This window comes from Camelus ferus, chromosome 14 (genome assembly GCF_009834535.1).
Source record: "Camelus ferus isolate YT-003-E chromosome 14, BCGSAC_Cfer_1.0, whole genome shotgun sequence".
NCBI lineage: Eukaryota > Metazoa > Chordata > Mammalia > Artiodactyla > Camelidae > Camelus > Camelus ferus.
In genome coordinates, this window is record NC_045709.1 from 34,395,196 (window position 1) to 34,418,604 (window position 23,409).

General features: G+C 38.9%; 1 protein-coding gene across 2 annotated transcripts in view; it reads right to left on the reverse strand.

The window, feature by feature from the left end:
• Window positions 1-23,409, reverse strand: part of UBAC2 (UBA domain containing 2) — a 147,738-nt gene that overhangs the window by 77,536 nt on the left and 46,793 nt on the right. The window lies entirely within an intron of this gene.

The window sequence follows — 23,409 nt, forward strand, 5'->3', positions numbered from 1 at the left end:
CAATGCTCACTGACAACTCTCAGCAGAAGTTAGAGGGAGGGAGGATACAACTGGCAGCAGACAGATTAGGATAGGAACGTTATAGGGTTGATGGTGATGAAGGCAATGAAAGCACTGAGCTCTCTCCAAACAGCCCACATAGCACCTAAGGGCCACTGCTCAGGAATATGACAAGGGCTGTATGTGGAAGGAGGGTCCACGTGCTAAATTCTTCCTGGGAATAAAAAAAATAAAAATAGGCTTGGTTCTTCTTGGGTCCCTAAGGGATCATTTCTTTTTTATTCAGAGGTTGGCAGTATCTATTATTTCAATGGTTTGGGTTATCAGAAAGGGTAAGAAGGATGAGCAGCAGGGCTGTAGCTGTTGCTTGCCTAAACAAGACAGGGAGTAAAATGCAAAATCATAAACTCCAGGGTCCCCAGGATTCTTTACAACATTATACATTTGCTCAAATAAATGCCTTAGTATGTATGAGAAGCATGAGCCCTGCAAGTATAATCGTCCACCTGCCAGCTCAAAATCTGTTCTATTCAATCCCCAAATTACCCTAGTACAGTATCTATGTAAGCAATGATACCAATTTTGGTAACTGAACATAAAGAAATGAAATGCTGTATCATGAGTCATACTTAAAATTTTCATTAGGCTTTATATGGCGGAAATAGTTTCTTTTAAATTCTTACCTTACTTATTTTAAACTTTTATCCTATAAGAAAATTCATCTTAATGGTTGATTTGATACCACTTACTGAGTACTTTCAGATTTGTACTTTGTAAATTTCACAAATAGCGACCTGATCTTAAAGCCAGTGACAAAAATAGGCACTGGTCTTTGTAACACTTTATGGAGACGGGTAAGACCACATGGATGGAAACAGTGTCTTTCCTCTACTTGATCTATAAACCTTCCCAAGTGAATGTGAAGAAGGGCAAACCACCAAATTTTATGCAGGGTGGCACTTAAGTAGTCCTTTGAGTTGGATCCCAAAAGAGAAACCATTCTGAAAGTTACTGAAGGAAAACCAGAAACAAAGATTCCAGAATGTCAGAGTATCTTTAAGGCACACGTGTTCTTTGATTACGTTCAAGAACAGACTATCATGTGTATTAGCCAACATACTGTTTCACAGCAGAGAGCTCTATCTGTGCTAATGCGGTCAGTTCTTAGCGTCCTTCAAATGAGAAAGTAAATATATGTCATTTGACAAAGAAATAACGTATGCTTTTTTCTGATTAGTTTTCTGCCTCTTTCCACCATATCAAAAATCTATATAAATGAGTTTATCTGAACATCAGTAGTCATACTGCCAAAAAGGTAAACTTTAAACCTATCTCCAACTACTCTCAAAAAAAGAATCTGTACTCTAGTCAAACTCAGCTACTTGCTCTCCTTCAAAAGGTGCTTCCTGCCTATTTCATTCACGAAGCCATTGTTCACACGTGGCCTTGGCACACCCTCCCACTGTCTTGTGTTATTTGTTGGTTTTAGGTTTAGTTCTTGTACATTTCCCTCAGGAACAGTCAAACTTGGAGAGCAGAGACAATGCTGTATAGTTTTTGTATTTGGTTATAGAAAAAAGGAGGTGGCCTTATATATAATCCATTACTTGAAAATCACAACCTGTGAGTATTTTCTACACCAATCAGGTGATAGATTAATAATAATTTTAAATAACAGGAAGCTAGAAAAACTTGTCTGGAAAGCTGATAGTTATATGGCCACTAACCCTATTTACCTTTTCCATAATTTTACTTTTATTTCTAAAAGGATCATTTGGTTAATTAAAAAAAAAACTCTCAAAGCTATTTAGTTTAAGTCAGTATAAACACATAGACTCCTCAGTGATAGTACAGAATAGTAAAGGTTAGATTTTACAAATGACATCAGTTACATAAGAAGGCAGTAATTCACAAAAATATTCCATACATTATACAACGTCTTCCTTGTCACAATCCTGTGAAACAGGATAAGCAGACTGTGCCACCCACACTTTATAAAGGAACTTACATTCAAAAAAGGCACTTGGTAAATTAGAGGCAGCCTCAGGAATGTAATCCTAACTTCATATCCTAGCCAGAAAAAAAGAACTAAATCACACAGCCCCTGAAAAAAGTATTAGAAGGCTTGTTTCATTACAGTCCAGCAGACTAGCCAACCCTTAAACAGGACAAATAACCAACAGTAGGTAGATTATAAGCTCAGCTAGGCTATGAGTTCCATGAAGATGAGGATGTTGCAGGTTATATACACAGCACCAAGTATAGAGCCTGGCACACAGAAGGTTCTCAAGCACCCATCAAATTGAATAGCACCTGTTTTGTACTATTACTAACAAAATACTGAAGCCCTATTGAAATATCTGTGAAGTTCTTCTCAATGAAATGAAACACCCTAAATGTTTAATTACATATATGCTAGAGAATATGTAATTGTATAACTGAAGACAGGGGTCCTCAAAGACCCTGCGATTTAAACTAGACATATTAAAGAATGGAACAAATTATCCAAGAAGCCAACTTAAACCTAGATTCAGAAACACGTTCTGCTTGAAAATAATTTTATATTTCAAGAGGCCAGGGCAGTGACTCTCACCAATCAGTAAAAAGTTCTAGGCAATTTTAAAAGAGGAAGCATTGGTCTTAAATTAGCTTTTAAAATGGTTCATTTTGGTTACTCTTAGCCCACTGTAATCTGTTATTCTTTGCAAAGCTAAAAACATTTGCTCGCTGACTATTCAGTTAAGAATGAAAAGATACAAAGCTGATCTGGTGACAACATGGCCCATTCCTTTGAGTCCGGGGAGGACTAACTGCACTCCTGAGAACGGATGTCACTGGACGTCTGTTTTACATTAAACTCTGAAGAACTGATCGCTCAAAAGACAATCCTCAAATTTCTATTCAACTAAAAGCTCAGTTTGTGAAGAAGAAACAATTACTGACCGTTTACTATGTGCAGCTTTTTTGAGCACTTGACAGGCATTATCTCATTTAACTCTCACTCCCTTGAGAGGTGGGTATAACTATTGCCTGCATTTTGCCGATGAGGAAGCTGGGGTGCCAGGCCACATATGGAGAGGTGGAGTCGGGAATTCAACTCAAACCCTCTGACCCCGTGCCTGCAGCCTGACCTGGAGCACAAGGATGTCACCACCTACGGAAACATGTCCATTAAGAGATGGCTCCCTTCCTCCACTGCCTGTGGTCTCCTGGGCCTCGGACACCTCCCAACACCACATCAGAACTTCAGTTCACCTGCATTTCTGCAGGGGCTCCTAATTTCTCTGCAAACTCAAGCTCTATTCTCTCAGCCACCCACACCTGTCCATCCCTCTCCCAGCCATGTTATCTGGCCAGTGAGCCCTGCTTGGGTTCCTCCTCCGCCACCTACTCTTGCCTGTTTTTTCTTTTTGCCCAATATAGCATCCTCGTCCAGACGCTGGCGTCGCACACACCTAAATTAACTCAACTTCTTTCCCACTGGTCCCCTCACCTGGACAGAAACTTTACCCTTCCTTCTGATGCTACACTGGAAGCCAGCAGATTAATACTAACAATGATAAATAACTGCTAACAAGGACATGGCACAGTGCTCTCAGGACTGTGTACGTATGAATATGCTCACTTAAGCCTCACTATAATTCTGTGAGGCTTGTCCCATTACTGTCCTTGTTTTACCGATAAGGAAATTAAGCCCCAGAGAAGTTGAGTAACTTGCCCAAAGTCACACCGCTAGTGAGTGAGGAGACAGGCTCTAGATTCTGGCAGTCCAGCTGCAAGGTCTGTCACTCTGAATCACCGTATTATGTCTCAGAAATAAGTAGAATTATATGCCCCAGGTCCTAGAGAGCCTCACAAGAGACACCGCTCACTGAATATCCTCAATTTTCCCTTTGGGGGCACCCATGACTACTTCTGGCCAATGGGTTGGGGGCAAAAGTGATACATGTCACTTCTAGGCTGAAGCCTTAGAGCACAGTGAGGGATACTCCATCCTGCTCTTCTCACCTGCCACTGTGACCAGTGCGGTTCTGGACGGCAAGGCCTCTGTCAGCCTGGGTCCTCGAATGAGTAAAGGGAGAACTCCCCACCCCTATCCCCCGTCCACCTGTGTTGGCCAAGGAGCGCAAACAAGAAATGCATTTGTGTATTCAGCCACTGAGATTTCAGGGTTAATTTGTGGTTACAACATTGGCTAGTCTTCTGATTAACACAGTGTTTAGCCAACTTAGAATGAAACTGACCAATTCGCAGAGTGTAAAGAAGAGAAAATGCACAAACTACACAGCTCCGGCAAACACACACAGTCTTCCTTAATCCCACTTACATCGTGCCATTTCAAACTCCAGGACTGAGAAGAGTTCCCCATGGTCTACCACATCAAGTCCAAGTTCCTCTCCCACACTTTCAAGCCCTTGCAATCGAATTTCCCTCCATTGCCCAACATGTACCTTTCAAGACGTCTAGCTCGTTTCGTCTGTACCATGAATATGACAAATATTGGGTTCCCACTGGTTGATTATTCTGCTTCTGCCATTTATTTACTCACATTCCACTCATACTTCCTCCTCTAATCCTCCCTTGACTACTCAAAGCAGCCCATCTTCCCTCTTCAACTTACTTGGCTTCATACAGTCTATGCCACATAGCTTTAACTTTAGACACACATTATCTTGCAACAGAGGAAGAGGGAAAACACACTGGCCTGGTTCGGGTTTGACTGTATATCAGCTACATCATCTCTGTCCAGGCTTTTAGCTTTTCAAGATTTCAGTTATCTTATCAATGAAATAACAGCACTAAATAATACGTATGCTCTCTGCCAACCACCACACGCCTAGGGTCTGTTACTTCATGTGCATTACTCTTATAGCCCTGAACTAAAACATAAGCTCTATCAGGACAGAGACCTTGACTTTCATTTCCTTCTATTCTGGGTAGCTCTGAGCACGGCACCCCGCACATAGGTAACGCATCAAAATACACATGTCGGGGGAGGGTATAGCTCAAGCGCTAGAGCGTATGCTTAGCTTGCACAAGGTCCTGGGTTCAATCCCCAGTACCTCCTCCAAACATAAAATGAATAAACCTAATTACCTCCCCCCATTAAAAAAAAACAAAAAAACCCGACCAAACAAAAAAAAATTATGTTGACTGCAGGTCATCAAATATTAGTTGAGGACACTATATGATTACTACTATTCAAGTATGAAGGAGGAGAGGTTCTATTATTGTGTGTTATAGTTTGTTACGCAGTAATAGATAACTAATACATGCTTGGTATTGAAATACTAACCAAAGAAAATATATTAAGTTGGAAATGGAATGACATTTAAGTTAAGATTTCTTTTCCAAAAAGAAAGTTTTCTGTTGAGAGTAAGAGGAGTGCCACTAGCCCTCCCTCTTCTCCAGACACAAAGAAGCAACAGGTGACTATGTCCATTTATTTACTTTTTCCCTGACGATGCGTATCCAGGCTGTTCAGCCTGGAGAATTCCCTGCAGCACTGCAGTTGTCAGAGGGAGGAACTGTCTAAGAGGTAAAGACCTGCCCTCTCTCTCTGCCTGCGCACTTACTGTGCTGCTTCGCGTTGTTAACAGCGCTCTTCAGACGTCACGTCTCCTCCAGTGAACCGCGAGCCACCCCTGGGCAGGAACCACATCACCTGCTCACGTGGTACCTACCACAGTGGATCCAAACCAAGCTCTCAAATAATTTTTTATTGGCTTTGAACAGTTTTCTCGGAATCTGAGAACGTTTATTTTTGGTTTCCATATCTTGTAAGAATAACTTTTCCCATGCAGGTTTTGAGAAGAAAAAAGTGTGTCAGAATGAAACTACACAGAGGCTGCAAAAGGCTTTAATTCTACTCTAAAAAAAGTAACATCTTGATGTGTTCTTGTTGCTTGAGTTCCACAATTTTCCCCATAAGTCCTGTAGTGAATCATCTGCTTTTTTTTTTTTGTAATACCTAGTGAAAATATATGAGGTTACTGCCTGAATTAGGGTTTTAAAAAATCAGTGCAAACTATATTATTGATCTATCATATATTGTAATTCAAAGCAGTCCCTGTTTTGAATGCCAACAATCTAGTAAGGGCTCTACCTGAGATGGGGCCTCCCACCTTCCTGGGAGGGGGGAAAGATCTCAGGAGGAGAGAAAGACCCTAGAAGAGACTGGTCAACTGAAGGCAGGGGAGAGCTAAGGGGAAAACAAGTGTTTTTTACTGTGGACCAAATTGTCAAATTAGTTGAAGTTTGTCCAACAAAATGCTGATAAGGTGATGGGTGCACGGTAGATGTTACACTATTCTCTCTGCATTCATGTATATTTTAAATTTTCTGTAATGAATTTTAAAAAATTGGTAAGGGTGGTATCCAACACATTTCCCATACTGCTGGTCCATCGAGGTAGAAGCAGAAATTCACAAGGGATTGACAGAGAGAGGTAGGAGGAGGTCACACGGCCGCCAGTCTCCATTTCTCATCAGTTGGTTGCACAACCCAAGTCACATGGGAAGACAGGAATGGGACCCACGCAACCACATTCATTCCTAAGAATACATGGGAGAGTCATCTCACCAGATCTACAGGAAGTCCTAAGAGATGGCTTTTGTTGACAAAGTCATCAGCAAAGAACAGGTTATATTTCTTGCAGAAATCTGCAAGAAAAGATCATCAGGGTTTCATAAATACACATGCACAGGCGAAACACCCCACGAGTAACTTGATCTCCTAACACAAAGAGCAGATTCCTTTCCTTTAAATCATGTCCCAGCTCCAATCTAAATGTTTCAGATTTAGGGATGTTGCTTTGCACACATACATTTGAAGTCAAAGATAAAAGTTACATTCTTTTGATTACCAGTTCTGTCAGCCAAGGTTCACTTACAGATAATAGAAACCTCTCAAGCTGTTTTGGGCACAAAATGATTTAATATACAGAACTAGATGCTTATAAAATGTTTGAAAGGCCCAGATGGGCAGATCCAAGCTGTGCCTCCAGCAGCAGACTCCTGGAACAACATATTAGGCTGGTCGCCTGTGAAGATGCTGGAAAATCAGGACGTCATGACATCATTTCAGCAGTCTAGGGGTCAGGAAGTTGTCTGAACTGTAATCTCCAGAGCCTGCTGGGTGTGTAGAAATAGACCAGCAAGATGGGCATCTCACATGAACTCAAGTGTCATACAAGTTCTTCTGACTGGCAGAACTGAAATCAAACCCAGAAGTCTGGATGCAAGGGAGTTTAAGAAATACAGCATTCAGTGTTCCGACTTCTGCTTTATGTGAAGATATACCAGGAGGACCCTTGGACAAATAATGAGCAATCCAGGCATATTCACTGTATGGTAAAAAATATTAGGGTACTCTACCAAAAGGGAAGAAAAATATCTAATTAAAAACGAGGGAGAAACTTAAGAGATGTCATAATCAAACACAAAACCAAATGTAAAAAGAAAAAAAATGAATATAGCAGAAATAAGAATATAGTTTGGGGAGCATATAATATTAATAAATTATAAATAATTTTGTTAGGTTAAAGTAATGTTTATATAAGCAAATGCTGTTACAGAATATTATGATATCTAGAAATTGCTGCAGAACACCTAGTTTGCAGGGGAATAGAATAAGGAAGGGAAGCAAAAATGTTAATTATTAATTCTAGGTAATACAGCTCATTTTATTACTCTCTCTGCTTGTGTGATTTGAAATCTTTCATAATAAAAAGCTTTAGCAGGTTATGTACCAAGAGAAACAAGGGAAGTACAAATTATTTTCATCTAATGTTTCCTTCAAAAACTTTACTTTGACCACATTATTAGAATAAGTACCATCTTCTATGAAGTAACTAGCTTATGTTCTTCAAAATTTTAAGATCACAAAAGACAAAGGACTGTTCCAGAGTGAAGAGCAAAGGGACATAACAACTAAATGCAGGATGTAATTCTGAGTTGTCCCATGGACCAGATTTTTTTCTTTTTTTGCTACAAAATTGGACAATTGCCAGCTTTATAGGAATACATACAGATATATTCAGGGGTAAAGGGATAGGACATCCACAATTTGCTCTCAAATGATTCAGAAAAAATATGATATGCACATAGAGAGAAGATGCTAAAGCAAACATAAAAGAGGTTAACAATTAGGGCATCTAGGTTTAGGGTCTTATTCTTGTAAGTTTTCTCTAAGTCTGAATTATTTCAAAAAAAATTTTAAAAATATAAAATAGTGGCAGCATTAGGGAGCTCTGAAGAGAAATAGCAGTTTTGCCTGTCTACTAAATTAAAATGAAAATTAACAGCTGAATGACTGGAGTATCACATGGTTAGTGCTTTCCCAGATACCATTCCGTAGGGGATTATTTTTGTACTTTCCATTTTAGCAACAATCAGCCCTCTTGGCACCCTGGGCAGCGCATCAGTCTCATCTTAGCAACGAAATTTGAATATAATCATAAATATTGTCTTTAGAGACTAATATTTACTTCTATAAACAATTGCAACAATGTAGCAGAAAATCCATATAGGAAGCCTCAGTTTGATGAGTTTATGCACTCAAATTACTGTCTTATATAATGAACAGGTGAGCAATAAATAACTAGATTTTTTTTTACATATTTTTATCGAGTTATAGTCATTTTACAATGTAGATTTTTTTTTATGAGAAAGAGAAAGAGAGGAAGAAATAGAGAAAGAAAGAAAGAAAGAAAGAAAGAGAGAAAGAGAGAAAGAGAGAAAGAGAGAAAGAGAGAAAGAAAGAAAGAAAGAAAGAAAGAAAGAAAGAAAGAAAGAAAGAAAGAAAGAAAGAAAGAAAGAAAGAGAATAGCATTAAGGTTGTGTTGCACAGAGGGAAATGTCTGTGCTAAGAGTTAGACAGGCCTGAATTTCCATCTAGGCTCTGCCGCTTAAATAGCCATGACCCTGGTCACTCTATCACTTCTCAGAACCTCCGCTTTCTCACAAAGGACACAGTCATATCAACATCTGCTCTTGCAAGACTGCTATGGCTGGTCATTCAAATTAGGGACATATGTAAAACAGGTCTCTATGGTACAAAACAGTCAAAAATAGTCATTCAATATGTATTTGTCAAGATTACTAAAGAGTAAGTTTTGCTGCCAAAAAAATATCCCAATAGAATGTATATTAACATTTCATAACGCTACTGTATTTTTCTCCATGTTGATGTTGTTATTAATAAACATATCCTTTGTCTAGTCATTTATTTATACAAAAAATATTCATTCAAGTCCTATTATGAGCTAGGTACTGTTCTAGGCACCAAGATGAGACCTGAAAACAATACAGACCAAGTTGCCTCATGGGCCTTACGTCCTATCAGCCAACACTTAAACATTAAGTAAGCAAATAATATCAGTTTATGGGAGAGGGTAAATTTCAGTATCAATTACGGTTTTGTTGCATCCAAGACTGGATCCTTGCCCTTCCAAATATTCTCTGAACTACCTTAATAATAAACCCCCTTTCTGCTAAATAAGCCACAGTTGATTCTATTACTGCAACTAACAGGCACACCTGTGTCTTGTAATTGAGAAAGCCTTTTTTCCTTTGACCTCAGACAATAGAAGCAAATTAGATAATTCAGAACTCAACACATATCATATACAAAAAAATTCAACCCTAAGGTAGGTATGAGATTATTTTTGTGCGTTGTGTATTTTGCTATGGTTACCAAGACGTGGTTAGGCATTTTGAAATTTTTTTCTTAGAATAATACAATGATCTGAGTCTAAAATCTCTCATAAGGTGCAACTTTCCAATGATAAACAAGAACAGGAAGTGAATCTTGAATAGAACCAGACTTCGAGTTCCTTCACCATTATCTGCTCTGCCATCTTCCAGCCTGACTTAACAACATTAAACTTGTCACCATCCTATCCTAATTTAAAGTTATTAACATTTTATTTGCTTGAACAAAACATATTTCCTATCAAACTGTAAATTTTGACATATACTCAAATATTTTAAGTCCTAAGAGGAAGACAGCTTAAATAAAGGAATTGAGTAGCAAAGCAACTTATAAAAGCAGAAATGAAAACAGATGTTAAACTTCTTTGAAACAAATTTTTACTAATAGCCTCAACCAAAGCTATTTCAGTCAACTACTAGAAATATTCTAACTAGTCAAAAGATCTCAGCAAAGCTTAATAGGTCATGAGCACTTCAAGGGTGTGGGCAACTCTTTTCAAGTCTCTATTTACCACCCGGTACCATGCATGTTATGAGATTTCAAAACATGGGTGGTAAGCTCTGCAAAAGCTTGGTGTAGGTCACTGGCCCTCCATCGGGGGTCATTTTGCATCCCAAATGTCATCCGGCACTATTTAGAGATGTTTTTAGTTGACTGGCGGGGGAGGGGAGGGGGACTGCTACAAACATCTAGTGGGCAGAGGCCAGGGATGTTACTCAATATCCTACAGTGCACGGGACACACAGCAAAGACCCATGCAGCCAAAGGTGCCAACCGAGGTTGAGAAAATTCTGGTTTAGGTCAACTGTATCACTGCCTTTCACATTCAAACATAAAATCATTGATCATGTTGGCTTTACATACCATCTAAGGACAGCTTTCAGGTTCTTTCAAACAGGATACATTAAATCTGTTCCCTGGAAAGATGCTCAGGCTACTGAAACTGTCACTGAAATCCCTGCAGTGTGAAAAACCGGAGACTTCTTTCACAATTAACCAGCAGTCTCCAAGGGTAAGAAACTGGTTATTCAGGCCACTTTATTTGATTTGGAAGACACTGAGCTTCAAACATTACTAATGCCTTCATCACACTGAGTAGCAATCTTGTTTTCTGATCATTCCTTAGACAACGTCAAATGTACAAGTGAAATAACAGAAGCCGCTTTCTCTCCTATGTATCTTCTAACAGCATCATGAGTTTTTCTTTGACTACTTTACAGAAACCGCTCAAGGTTTCTGAGCCTGCTTCCTCAAAGGAGATAATAGTTTCCACTGTACAGAGAATTGAAGTGACACCAGCGTGTACGCAGAGTGCCTGGTGTGTGTATGGTGTGTGCTCACTGATTCCTGATGGATGACGTCAGACACACAGCATTAGACACCCAGATACTAAACTGATGGTAAGTTTGAGAACTTTGGGGTTAAGAAAAGAGACATTCTGAGAATATAAGAATGAATGGATTATATATTTTTCTTTAGGTAAGATCCTCAAAATGATTTTATAAATCTGTAACATTTCAATCCTTTAAACATATCATTGAACTCAAATTTGAAATTCAGTTTTTACATTTTTATTATGAGTAACAGATTTGAGGTGACTTACCAAAAAAAAAAAAAAAGGCAAAGAAAAGAAAGGAAAGAGCATCAGGACATAAGAAAAATCAAAGTAAACTAGCACGAGGCAGATCAAAATTTCAATCACAGCCAGGTCTCTTTGGTATTAAAGAACACTCTTCTCGTTACTTCATGCTGTCTCCCAGATGCTCCATGCTGAGGGAGCTTTAATAAAAGAAAGTAAGAGTTTGCTTTTAGAAGCACGAAGTTGAAAGAAGGGTCAATTAAGTAAATAATTACAAAACCAAGTAATAAATGTTATATGTAATCTGTAAGCAGAAAGTCATCTGTGAGCACAAAGGAAGGAGTGATTATTTCTGGCTGGGGTAGGGTTTTGCAGAGCAGAGTATCCAAGGTGAGCCTTGAAGGATAAACAGAATTTGTCAAGCAAAAGGGAGAAAAGATGTTATAATCAAATCATCTGATTTACTAATAAATACATCAGTTAATTAATTCAGAGGTGTGAAATGACATAGGAGTAAGAGATGGTGGTAATCAATGTAGAACACAAGGGGGTAATGAAAGAAAACAAGGCTGGAAAAGTTGATGGGAACTCAACTCTGAGGTGCCTCACTAACAAGATAAACTCTGTAAAATGGCAGGAGGAAGTCACAGGTTTATGAAAGTGTAAAGGAATAAGATAACATCTCCTTTGGAGATACAATTACGGGGGGGGGGGCAGTACAGATGACAGCTCTGAGATGATGACAGGAGAACAGCTGGGAGGCCACTGCAACAGCCCAAACAAAAGGAGATTAAATGGAATCAAAAGACCCATGACTTTTCATTCATTTATCTACTCTATCCACTCATCCAACCATCCATCCCACACAGGTGCCCATTATGTGGGAGCCACTAGGCTAACTGAGGCATGATCAGGAGGTAAGACTGGCATGGTCTCCTCTTTGCAAAAAATTATATGCTGATGGACACATATTAAACCATTTATTACACAATTACTTAATTTCTATGATGACAAGCGTCATGAGAAATGTTCTAAGGAAGCATATCATAAGAGACTGTGACCTTAATCTGAGGGTCAGAATGGTTAAAGAAAGCTTCTTCAAGAAGTGACCTTTAAGCTTTTCCTGAAGCCCTGGAGTTGAGATTATTTATTATCTCACACCTCTCATCCCAAATAAAAATTCTGAGAAACTCTTCTTTCATTAGTCATTGAAACTGCGATGCTTTTTGCAATCACATTTAAGTACCTACTTACTAAAAGCTCTGGCAGGTCTCCAGGAGGTACTGTTGGGAGGGGAGGAGGACTGAGGATAAACAAAGCAGGGTGGGAAGAAGTTAAAGGATAAGAGAGGTGGAAGGAGGAGAAAGGGAGGCTTGTAGGAAAAGGAATGGGGGGGGGGGGGTGGAGAACAGAGCTCACGATCCAAAGGCTGCAGCTATACAACAGCAAAGTTTACAAAGAGTGACTCATTAAGGAAAGAAAGTCTAAACATTTGCTGTGACCAATATTCAGAAACATAAAACTCTGCAGACTGATAAACACGATGAAACAGCAGCCTGTCTGTCAACCTCTGTTGCTTTATCTTGATCGGGAGGCACTCTGTTTTTAGAGTGGAATAATCTAGGTCAGAATTCCAACTCTGTCAACCCCCTGGGCAGGTTTCTTAAGACTCTCTGAGAATCAGTTTTCTTACCAATAAAATAGATACAAACATACCAATTTTATGAAGTATTGTATTTGAATAGGAATCAAAGGAGATTAAAATATCTATTAGTTTAACTCATCTAATCTATTAATCTAAACGCATTGATGTGATCACTTCAAATCTGGAGGCCCTGATGGCTCTATCTTTGAGAAAAATCACTTGACTTTTAAAGTAAAGGCATTAATCATTATTTAAGCTGTGATGATTATTTATGTGATGAATATTCAGCCCAAGTTTAAACCAGTGGGACAAGAAATTTAGAAAGCTAACTGTCACTTATTGTTAACTTTGCCCACAATACCCACTTCCCTTAAACTAGTCCAACGGCTGATATGCAAGATGACCACAGATGATTATAGGTGTGCTGCTGCTTTCCAATTGGCCCTTGGTTCTAGAGAGCCCAACCCCTCAGCACTTCTGAGATTAAAAGTTAACACTAGCTCTTGGCACCAGCTCTGTTACTACAATAATACTTGGCAGCCCAAATGAAAGTCTCATTTAGAGCTACAAAATTAAGAGAATTGTATTAAATATCTATGGCCGATTCTTTTAAACAGGTCTAAATAACCAAGTTAGTCCACCAAATAATTACAGTAGCACCATAATACTTGTTTCTTAGCCTCCCGAATCTGCTGTGCCCAGTTCTAGAAATGCCGAGAGGCAGAATTAGATCTATGTCAAACATACAATCTGAGCGTCAAGAACAGCAGGAAAGATCCCTTTATGAGACTAGCAGGGAATTTCTCCCGCTGGAAATTGGGTATTTGCAGAAATTATAAGAACATTAAATTCCTGAAGACAGATCCTGAAATGGAGCATGGCCCTCCTTGCTCCCTTCACCACCACCACTCCTGCAGATTATAATGAACAGTGTATAGATGCCTGAAACACAATTTGCAAAGAAAGAGAGAAGAGCCTTGAAGAGATGCTCACAGTTGCTGGGATTGGGTGAGAATTGGGATGAGACAAAATTGAAATACTAAGAGACCTAAGAAATAGGCTCAAAGAAGTAGGATAATATAGTGCATGATTACAAAGTCTATTTTATTTTGAGTAAAGGATACTATTGGAGGATATTATAATGTACAACAACCTTAATGAAATTTTTGAATGCTTATAGAGGTAACTGGATATAATCAATGGAGAGAAAATGATTTGCTTTCACATTTCTAAGCATTCTTAAAACACATACACTTTTCAAAAACAATACTGCCAGTTAAAGATGGTGGATTTAGCACATGTACTTACCTCCTTGTTCTCTCCTCAAATCTCGTAAGAATGGCATTATAAGATTTTTTAAAAGCATAAACTCACAGAGATAAAGAAGAGTTGACGATCCTAAAATTTTTTCTAAGTTGGAAAAGAGTAGAGTGCTAACTAACTTGGCAAACCTGAGAAAACTAAATACTAAGCCAGCAATGGTGACATCTGAGATGCAAACCGATTAACACTCAAGTTTCCCAAAGGATCAGCAGACAACGTTTTTCCAGAACTGCTGAAAGGCAGTCAGAGCATTGATCCCCTCCCAGCACTCTGCCACCTGCTGACTGTCCCTTCCCATCCCAGCAGACGGCTGGGGGGTTATTATCTAGAAATTGTACCAAGGAGGGTCTTGGGACTGGGGGACCCCTATGCATGTTTGAGAGTGCAAATACAATACCAGAAATCAAACTTCAGATACTAAATCAAAGTTTTGATACTAAATATTAAGACTCCCAGACTGATACCCTACAGGTAGCAGACTGGAGAGTAGGCCCTGGGGAATCTGACAGTTCACAACGGGGACGAGGCACATATTTATTGATCCTGATACTTCGAGTTCACAGCAGAACACGTCAATGAGGGGCCCCAGCATGAAGTTCATGAGGGTCACTCAGTCCTTCGCACACAATTCATTTCTTCAATCAGCTTTTTTAGAAGCTGGCTTTAAAATATAAACAGATAGGCAAAGGCTCAGAGATATTTAAGGAAAGCCCCTAACATCAGAAGCAGAAAATAAGGAGGGAAAAAGGAATTCAGAAGAAAGAGAAACCATGTAGGCGTGAAAACCTTGAGATGGGGGAAGGATTATCTTTAATATCATGAAAGACATAAGAAAAAAGACTGCATCCATGAAACAAAAACAGGATGCCAGCAAAAATTAATATTCAGAAAATAAAAAAGAACAACTGGATATTAAAACTAGATAGCAAAAATATTTCAAAGGTACTCAATAGATGAAAAGGTACTTAATGCCATTAGTCATCAGGAAATACACACTAAAACCACAATGATATATCACTACACACCACCAGAGTGACTAAAATTGAAGGACTGCTCACTCTCTGGGATCACCTGTTCTGGGGGAAGTGAGCTCTCAGGTCACACAGACACTCAAGTGGCTTCATGGTGAGGAACTGAGGCTTCCTGCCAATGCCATGTGAGTGAGCCATTTTGGAAGAGGGTCTTCCAGTTGAGTCAGGCTTTCAGATGACTGTGGTCCTTGCTGGCATTCTGACTCCAACCACATGAGAGACTTAGAGCCAGGAGCACCTGGCTAAGCCTCCCAAATCCCCGACCCACAGGAAAACCGGTGATAACTCCTAAAGCCACACGCATTTAAACCTTACGATGCAGCTTTCAACTCCTAGGTATACACTCAACAGAAACGTATACGTAACAACATACGTGTTCCAGGATGTTCACAGGGACAGTGTTTACAATCACCCCAAACCAGAAACAATCCCAATGCGCATCGGCAGCAGAACGAGTAAGTGGCAGTAACCCACATAACAAAGCACGACACAATGACGAACAAGGCATGAACTGCCTCGACGCGCAGCAACATACACACGACATTGAGAGAACGACACTCGATACTGAAGTCTGCGCTTCCATCTATGTGGAGTTCAAAACCACACAAAATTAAGCCAGGGTTAAAAGTCAGGATGGACTTTGGGGAGGAAGTAGTGACTGGGAGGCAGCAAAACTGGGTCCTTTAGGGTGCAGGTGGGGTTCTATTTCTTCATCTGGATAGTGTTCGGAAGGCTGTCACTTTGTAAAACTTCAATGAAATCCAAACTTAGGATATATACACTTGTCCATGTACATGTCATAATTCAATAGAAGTTTATTTTAAAATAATTAGAGTTTGAAGACAGAGCTCAAAACATTTCCGAGCAAGGAGAACAAAAATACAAAAAGGAAGAAAAGAGAGAAAAAAAATTAAAACTAGACCTGTCCAAGAGACTGAACACCCAGATAACAGGAGTTTTCAGAAAGAGAAAACCAAGAAAATGAAAGGGAGGTAATCAAAATCATTCAGGAACAATTTGGGAAGAGGAATGTGTGAGCTCCCTGACTGACACAGCCCACCGAGCGCACAACCAGAGGAGGTCAAAGCAGCATCGCTCCGAGGCACCTCATCACAGGCTGTCACCAAGCATTGAAAGCAGACGTGTCCACTCCCTTTGTCAGCAGCATGACTGCAAGGTTGGTCCTGGTGACAACAGACAGCACCCCTCACCTACTTCTTCCTCTACGTCCTCCCTCCCTCACCCCAGACAAGTTGCTTCTTCTCAATATTGTTTATTCCTCAGAGTTTGAAGGTGAATCCCCAGCCAGCCTGCACGCCTGGTGGAACTTCAGCAAACAGGGGTGGGTAACAAATGGGTTCTGTGGTGACTGCGGACTCTCTATCCTGGGGCACTCATCCCCCCACCTGTCTGCTCTGACACTGTCAAAGTAGTTGAACATGCCTCAGGGGAACATGAGTTCAGAGGCCAAAATAACTACACATCCTGAGAACACAATCACAACGAAAGAGAAAGAACACACTGAACAATATTACTAACAACAGCAGAATTTTTAGAACAGGTGAACCTCAAGTTATGATATGTATTAATATCTATTCGGATATAAGAGACAAGAGCAAATATTAAAAATATGAAATCAGACTATGTGGAAATATTAAGTATGAAAAACATAAGACACAGGATAAATACAGCTGAAGAACAAATTACCAAGCTAGAAAAATAAACCAAGGCATTTTCCTAGAAGTCAGCACAAGAGGCTGAATGGACAGAAGAGATGGAAAGAACATGTTTAAAGAGATAATAAGCCACTTAAAGAATGCACAGATATTTCAAGTAAAGGTCCCTTAGCCATACAGGGTAGATAAAGATACCCTATACATAGAAACGTTATGGTGATACTTAAGAAAGAAAAGGGAAAATTCTAAAAACTTCCAAAGACAAAGAATAAACAAATGACAAAGGAACAAGATCAATCTCAGATATCTCAAAAAACACAGGGGATTCAATAAGACAGTACAGTAATATCATTCAAATATTGATGAAAAAGAACTTCAACCTAGAATTTTTATCCATCCAGATTATTTTAAAGTGATAGCAAACGAAAAAATATCTTCATGTATACAAGGACTTAGAGCTTTGCCATACGCAGACTCACTATGAAAAAATACTTGTGGAGAAAGTACTCCATTCAGATTTGGGAAATCCTGGAAATTAAAAACACTACTGAATAATCCATGAATCAAAAGGGAAGTCACAGAGGACGTTAGAAAATATTCTTAATGAATAAAAGTAAACTATAACATGAAACTTATGAGATGCAGCTAAAGCAGTGCTTAAAGAGAAATGCACAGCACTGAACACTTACATTAGAAAAGCTAGGTCTCAAGTCAGTGGTCTGGGCATCCACTCTAAGAAAGTAGATAGAGGATCAAATTAATTTCAAAGCAGAAGAGAGGAAATAATGATAGGAGCAAAAATCTATGACACTGAAAAGAGAGTAGAGAAAAATCATGGAAACTTTCTTTTTCTTGTAAAGACTATTCTTTCTAGAGCAGTTTTAGGTTCACAGCAAAACTGAATGGAAAGCACAGAGATCCCCCATACATGCATAGCTTCTCCATCATCATTTGTCACAACTGACGACCTACACTGACACATAATTATCGTTTCGGTCCATAATTTACATTACGGGTCACTCCTGTATCTATTCTATGGGCTTGGACAAATGTATAACATGTATCCACCACTATGGTCTCATACAGAGTATTTTCACTGACTTAAGAATCCTCTGTGCTCTGCCTATTCATTCCTCCTTCCCCCTTCACCCCTGACAACGACTCATCTTTTTACTATTTCCATAGCTTTGTCTTTTCCAAAATGCTATATACTTGGAATAATACACTATGTAGCCTTTTCAGATTGCTTTTTTCACTTAGTGATATGCATTAAGGTTCCTCCACATCTTCTTGTGACTTGATAGTTAATTTCTTGTTAGTCTAACTAATATACCATTGTCTGGATGTACCACAATTTGTCCATTAACCTACTCAAAGACATCTTGGTTGCTTCCAAATTTTTGTAATTATAAGTAAAGCTGCCATAAACGTCCATGTGTGTATAACATCTTTGTGTATATAAATATTTGCATAGTTCTTTATAGTTGTTAATATAAAAGAAACTAAATTTATAGAGAAATAGGAAAAAAAAAAACTACCAAAAAAGAAAACTCCAGGCCAGATGACTTCACTGGCAAAATCTACCAAGTATTCAGGGGAAAAATGATACTAATTCTACACAAACACTTCAAGAAAATGGATAGAAGGCAACACGTCCCGACCAATTTTATCAGACCAGCATTACCTTCACACCAAAACCAGACAAAGATATTACAAGAAAAAAAAAATTACAGACCAACATCACACATGAATATAGACAAAAAAATTCTCAACAAAATATTAGCAAATCAAATCTAGAAATTACAGAGAAAAACGAAAAATATTCCACTCAGTCTGCTGAAGCAGTGAAGACATTCAGCTTACATCAAGGGCCTTGGGAAAGAAAACAATAAACAATCCTGACAAATAATCAAAATCCAAGGCCAATATCATAGCTAAATTTGTGGTCTAGATTTACCCCACCTGATTGGCATGGAAACTCTAAAAGAAGAAAACAACATAAAAGCTAGTCCAGGGCAACAAAAACCTCAGCGGACCCAGAGGGGGTAAACACCAAGTCCCCCTGTAGAAATACTTTCATGAGCTAGGGCACATGGCAGCTCCAACAGCAAACAAAATCCACGGAAAATGAGTTCACAGCAAAAAACGTCACAAACCACAAGAGGCAAGAGACTGCCGTAAGGGAGAATTTGATAATATGAGAACTAGAAATAATAGAACAACGTGTAAATGTGCAAAACGATTACACATTTTTTAAAAGGAATAATAATAATGATAAAAGGCACAGATCAATGTGCCTTCATCAGCAATGGCTCCCCACTGCCCTCGGAGTAAACGCTCAAGTTGGCACAAAGGCTGGCAGGCCTGCTGACCTCTTACCCCCTGGCTTCGTGTCCTGCTACTCCCCGCCCGGCTCACTCTGCTCCAGCTGCACAGCTGCTTGAGTCCGGCCTCCACCTGAAGGCCTTGGCACCCACACCTCCTGACGCCGGGAATACGCTCCCCCCAGATTGCCACAGCGCTCACTCCTGGACTTGTCCAGGTCTCCTTCAAATGTCACCTGCTCACTGAGGCCTTTCCTGACCATGCTGACCACTCTGTTTGAAACTGCAGTCCTACCTACACCCTGGTATTCCGTTCCCCGCTGGCTGGTTGGCTGACTTATTTTTATACAGAGTATATCATCACCTGACACATCACACATTCTTCTACCTTGTTGACTGCCTTCCATCCCTTATTATAATGTAAAGTGAATGAGAAAGACTACGTCTGTTTTGAAGACTGCGGAATCCTCAGAGCCCAGAACAGTGTCCACCACAAATCAGGTTCCCAATATATTTATTGAATGAAGGGATGAGGAAATCAGAGGAAGTTAATTTCTCTTGTAAAACATGAGGTAGAAGTTCCTCCTTCATTCACTCATGTTTACATGCACACCCAAACATTTACTAAGTCGTTACCTGATATAAGGGAATGTCAATATATTCTTTTGTTTGCTGTGGAAATTCTTCCTTCTTTTCCTAAAAAACAACTAAAACTGACTTTTCAAAAAATAATTTACATAAAACATTAGTATATTTTCTAAGTTATTAAAAGTAACAGACAGTATAGTAAAAATCACAGCCCAGCTCAGCTTCCTGTTCCTTATTTTTATCCTTCCTTAGAACTCACATGTGTGCCCACACTATCTACATTCAATTTCTATATAACTGTGTGTCTTCAGTACTAGAGTGTGTCTTGAGTACAAGAGTGTGTCTCGAGTATTTATCTCCTACTTCCTCAGTTTATGGGTTTTGAGACTATTCTACCTGCTGTTGATAACTATAACACCTACAACCTTGGATATTCATAAAGAAATGCTAGAAGTAGGTATTAAAATCTACCACCCCATCTGTGCCCAAGAATCAGCTAAGGTACATTATTTGGGAGGACAAAAGCAGATGACTATAACATGGCATTATATTATCATCTCTGCTAAATTCCAATTGTTTTCTTTTTTTTTAAATTTTTTTCCTTGAAGAGGAGGTAATTAGGTTTATTTATTTTTTTTTTTTAATGGGGGGTACCAGGCATTGAACCCAGAACCTTGTAAAGTACATGCTAAGCACATACTCTATCACTGAGCTATACCCTCCCCCTCCAACTATTTTCTTAATAACGTTTATATACATGTGCATTTTAGTGAAAATACAACTTGAGCCTCATATAAGACTTCAGAAACACAAAACATAAAACAATTTACTATATTCCTTTGACAAAAATCTCTGCTGATCACTGTGGAAAACAGTATGGAGGTTTTTCAAAAAATTAAAAATAGAACCACCACAATTCCACTCTGGGTATATATCCGAAAGAAATAAAAACACTAATTCAAAAAGATACATGCATCCCAGTGTTCACAGCAGTGTTATTTACAATTGCCAAGATGTGGAAGCAGCTTAAGTGTCCATCAACAGATGAATGGATAAACAAGATATGGTATATGTCTACAATGGAATACTACTCAGCCATAAAAAATGTGAAATTTTGCCATTTATAACAACATGGATGGACTTGGAGGGCATTACGTTAAGTGAAATAAGTCAGACAGAGAAAGATAAATACTGAATGATATCATTTATATGTGAAATCTAAAAAATACAAGAAACTCAAATACCAATCACCTCAAAAAAAAAAAAAAAACAACAACAAGAAACTCATGAACAAAACAAAAAAGAAGCAGACTCACAGATATAGAGAAGTGGTTACCAGTGGGGAGATGTAGGGGGGAGGGGCAATATAGTGTAAGGAAAAAAAAGGGTTATTATGGGATTATATGAAATCATGTGTGTGAAACTTGAAAATTGCAAAGCGTTGCAGAATTTAAAGAATCTTTCAGTCAATAAACAAATTTTTTTAGTTAAAAAAAAAATCTCTGCTTATAATTCTCTTTGGTTAGCCCAGAGAATGGTATTTTTTTTTTTTTACTTAAGGTTACTATTAGGGCCAAGCAGGGTGTTGCCTCACCTTGCATAGTGATTTTAGAATTGTGCTGTACTGAGTCCACTCATAATCAGAACCTAACCTTATTCTTATGTTTTTAATCACAGAATTTTCACAATTGTTATACTAATGGTGTTTGAAATAATTTGCCATGTCATTTAGGAAAAAAATAAACATATCCACAATATCAGTTTTAAATTCTAACTATAGTATATATGCTGTAAAAATAGTCACAGGGTATCCAAATTGCTCAAGATGTCTGCAAACTATAACACCTTCATTTATTTGATTACAAAACTATTTCACCATATGAGCTCCACTGTAACGTTCAGAAGTTACAGCTTTTATCAAGCTCTGCCTAATGCTGCCATCTAGTGGTTTATTGTGTGATTGCAGGCAAAGCCAACAGAACTGCTGATGTGCTCCTTCAGAAACGAAGAAACATCCTTAAAGTGGAAGCTTAAACAGTTCATATTAAAGTTCTGTAAGAATTACTAGTAATATGTGAAAAATGTAAGTTATTTTGGATATTTTATTTTACAAATGTTTCAAAGATGTCACCCTACCAGCTCATTACTTAGGTCTTGTCTTTTTGCCCTTAATTTGATAATTATTTACAAAGTATTTTCTGGAAGTATATACTTCAAAAATTTAAAAATACTCTTCACTCATAAGAAGGCAAAATCAATCATTTAGATCATATATTTTAAAAATTTCTTCATTTTACAAATAATTTCACCAGTTTAGTAATTCTACATATAACTTCACCACTTTAATAACTATATTGCAGTCAATTATGTCCTCCTTATTTTGTTTTTATTATATATAATTGACATAAAACATATTAATTGCAGGCGTACAACATGCAAATGATTCAGTATTTGTGGATATGGCAAAATGATCACCACAGTAAGTCTAGTTAACGTCTATCGCCACACATCGTTGCAAAACTTTTTTCTTGTGATGAGAACTTTTAAGATCAAACTTTAAGTAACTTTCAAATATGCAATACAGTATTATTATTAACTACAGTCACTATGCTGCACATTACATCCCCAGGAATTATTTATTTTTATAACTGGAAGTTTGTACCTTTTGACCCCCTCCACCCATTTTGCCACCCCCCACCCCCCCCTACCACCTCCAGCAACCACCTATCTGTTCTCTGTATCTAAGAGCTCATTTTGTTCTGTTTTAAGATTCCACATATCACTGAGATCATACAGTATTTGTCTTTGTATAACTTACGTCACTTAGCATAATACCTTCAAGGTCTGTTCATGCTGTTGTAAATGACAGAATTTCCTTCATTTTTTTATGGCTGAATAAATATTCCATTCTATGTGTATGTACACACACACCACATTGTCTTTCTCCATTCATCCATCGATGGACACTTATGTCTTTGTTATTTAGAGAACAGGAGAACAAGTTCACTGTACTGCTTCTGGGCTGCACAGACCTTCCTGGGAAACACTCCCTCTGCTGGACTCCTACTGATGTCTCTAGTTTTCTAAGCTGACCAGCGAATCCAAGAAGAGCACAGAATCAGAGATGCTCTGAGTTTCAAGGGCTTTCACAGGGATTTCGTTCCTGCCACGTAGCCCATATGTGGATTTCCTGGACATGCCTGCCCTGGGCTTTCCCAGCCCCTGCTTGAGTATCTTCAGCATCTGCAATTCAGCACCTCCCAAGGGAATCACTTTTCCAGACAGAGAGTGCCTCAGAGCTACTCCTTACCAAGCCCAATAACATCTTGTAGCATCTCTCCGTAATCTTACTTCACCCTTGGCAGTGCGTCCCCTCCCCCGCCCCCTAATTTTTAACACCTCTTCCGTACAACAGCCCCTTTCGACAGCTGAAGACTGTCCTCCGGCCCCATCTTCTCTCCAGGACCAACACTGCCTGCCCTGTCAGCTGTTCCTCACGTGGCAGGCCTGCATCCCCTCCCCTCCTGAT